The sequence below is a fragment of the Oryzias latipes genome, chromosome 11 (assembly GCF_053564925.1).
Source record: "Oryzias latipes strain Hd-rR chromosome 11, Olatipes_Hd-rR_3.1".
NCBI lineage: Eukaryota > Metazoa > Chordata > Actinopteri > Beloniformes > Adrianichthyidae > Oryzias > Oryzias latipes.
In genome coordinates, this window is record NC_136247.1 from 26,132,757 (window position 1) to 26,135,791 (window position 3,035).

General features: G+C 37.5%; 1 pseudogene across 1 annotated transcript; it reads right to left on the reverse strand.

Annotated features, from left to right (window-relative positions):
- Window positions 1–479: 479 nt before the first annotated feature.
- LOC144995398 (Ig kappa-b4 chain C region pseudogene) lies at window positions 480–1,748 on the reverse strand (annotated as a pseudogene). The gene is made up of 2 exons (XR_013658939.1): window positions 1,717–1,748; window positions 480–943 (listed from the first exon to the last, which is right to left on the reverse strand). The product of XR_013658939.1 is annotated as an Ig kappa-b4 chain C region pseudogene (transcript).
- Between the last annotated feature and the right edge of the window lie 1,287 nt (window positions 1,749–3,035).

A 3,035-nucleotide genomic window follows, 5' to 3' on the forward strand; every position in this document is an offset into this window, starting at 1 on the left:
CAGCATTCTTTAGTTCTTCAGCAGTGAAAGGCTTATCCAATAGAGCAGCTACATCTGGTTCAACTGTCGGAATATTAAGATGTGAAAAGAAAGTTTTGTAACGTTTCTCATCAGGAAAACATTCAGAGGTGTACAGGAGGAACTGATACGTTTAGTAAAACACATTTTCTATGGACTCTGGTTTACAAAGTCACAGCACAAATATGACCTCAGTGATGATGATGTTGGAGTGTAGAGCTGCAGAAGTCTGTCAACTAATAGACAATAAAGTTAGTATGTTCCTTTAGAAATGTAAAAATATAATATAAATATCCTATACTATACTATATACTATACTTTAGATATACTAAACTTTTTTAAAATAAATTGTATTTATTTTAAAAATGTATTTTAAATTTTTAAAATAAATTGTCATTATTTTAAATTTGTTGATCAAAAACATGTCTGAATGTGAAAAAACGTAACAAACCAGAGTTAAGTTGAAGAAAAAAATCTTTATTTAAAAAAAAAAAAGGAAGCATTCGCAACATTCAGAATGATGATGAAAATAAATGCCACAAAGATTACAAAGTAAAGTCAGAATAGTTTAAAACAAAGTAAAAGAATCCCAGTCAGTCAGGTGGTGACTAGGAACACTGGTTTCTCCACAGAGTCTCTATGACTGGAGTCTGGGAGTCCTGGGTGGCCTCACAGGTCACAGAGTCCAGCTTCTCCCACTGGTCTGCAGGGAGCCTCAGGGTGCTGCTCCAGCTGTAGAGGCCGTCCTTCTGCAGCACCCCGGGGCTCCTGCTCTCCTCCCAGCTGCTGCTGATGCTGCTGCCGCCCACCTTCCAGGACAGAGTCCAGCCTGAAGGGAAGCCATTGTTGGCCAGACACAGGAGTGTGGCCTTCCCCTCATGCATGGAGGGGGACAGCACTGTCAGCTTGGGGGGAACATGACCCACTGCATGAGGAGACACAAACAAGTTCATGAGAAAATCATCCAAAGAGAACAGAAACTCTTCCTGCAGCAAAATGCTGCTTTATTTCTTCAGTTAGTTTAACACTTTTTTTCAATGTTTCACTTCCTTCTTTAGGTGCTGTAACCATGGCAACAGATGAGCTTCACCAATGAACCACATCAACAAACAGGTTTCATTCTTAACGTAAAATAAGAAAAAGATCTTTGAGTTATAAACTTACTGCACTTAACTTAAAACAACCCAACTGAAAAAAAACATATTTTTTTTCACATTTGTTTATTTCGTTGGTGAGAAATAAACAGAATCAATTTTTTTAAAGGAATATTTTCAAAATGTGGTATAACATTTTCTTTAGCAGATTGTTAAAGGTTAAAAATATCTAACAAAGTTCACAGATTCTGACATGAGACGAGAATAAAAGCAACAATTTGAGGTTGATACGTCTTGTTTACTTTATTTTTTTGATTACTTCAAAATTCTCACCTATGAGTATTTTGAGATGTTTTAAAACTCACACAATTATATTTTTACTGTTCCCTATACTTGGAAAACTATAAATTCACCTTTACAGACAGATTAATGAAAAATGATTTTCAAATAGAATCACGTTTATCTGCATCTGTGAATGTTTCCTGCAATATATGAATAAACTAAATCTGTGAAAATCATACAAGTAGACAAATATTAGTTCATGGTACTTAAAAAAAACACTTTTTGTTAAAACATGGATGTAAATAGAAAATAAATTACTTACAATCAACCTCCAGTCTGGTTCCTCCACCAAACGTGTACCACAGTGATACAAACTAACTGAGTCGTCGTACAAAAACCTCTGACTGCAGAGAGACACGCTCTCTGACTTTGAACACAACAAACTCAACACAGTCTGACTGGAAAACAACGGATTGATGTGAAAAAAGTTGTTACTGAAATAATAATAACAATAGTTTTTTATTTTTTCAGCTAAATTTAGCTTAATTTCTACTTAAGTTCTTATTTTGTTGATGTAAAGGTTCTTGTAGTAGTGGTAAAAACAAACATTGTATTTGAGCATAATTCAATATTTTTGAATCCCATCTGGAATGATTGATTGATCCATTGAAGTGAATCCTGATGACAGAGATCCATGTTCCTGTTGGAGTCAGTGGTTGCATTTCCATAGAAACACTTTGCATCAGCAGCTCCATGCTCCAGTGCTCTGGGAGACTTTATAGTCCTGAGAGTTGAAGACTGGATGACTGACAGCTGTCCTTCATCACAGCAGAAGACACAGAAATCCTCCTCCTCCTCCTCAGTCAAACCATGACTTTGATCTGCGTCCTCATCTGGACTCTCCTCTGCTTCATTCAGGGTGAGGAAGATGATGTTTGTGTCATGTGAGAATCATCTGGAGTGCAGCTGAGTTTCTCCTCAGCATCTCATGTTCTTTGTGGTTCTTCTCTCTCTGCAGGTTCTGTTGGACAAAATGTTGTTGTGACTCAGCCAGCAGCTAAATCAGTGCAGCTCAATCAAGAGGTCACTATAGACTGTAAGGCCAGTCAAAAAGTAGCTCACTATACTGGTTCACAATACTGGCTTTCCTGGTACCATCAGAAATCTGGAGAAGCTCCTAAAGCTCTGATTTATAGAACATCTGACAGATTATCAGGAATCTCCTCCAGAATCAGTGGAAGTGGATCAGGATATGGAATTGACTTCACTCTGACCATCAGTGGAGTCCAGGCTGAAGATTCAGGAGTTTATTACTGTCAGAGTTATCACTGGATCAACAGTCAGTATGTGTTCACACAGTGAAAAGTCATCGTACAAAAACCTCCTTCATCAGAATGAACTGAAACTCATTTGAATGTTTCTGCCTCAAGTTCTTCCAGAGACTGAAACACTGACTGATTTACTGTAGACACACTGAACACAAAAGGAGGAGTTTTAAAATTATGCTAAACTCTCCAAGCCTTAGGGAGGTCAGATCACAGCAGACTTGTTTCTCCGTCTAGCAGTCATGTCCTTCACTGGTCTGACGGAGTCTTTGAGATGTTCTATGAATCCAATTTTTGGTAACTTGGATTTAGTTTT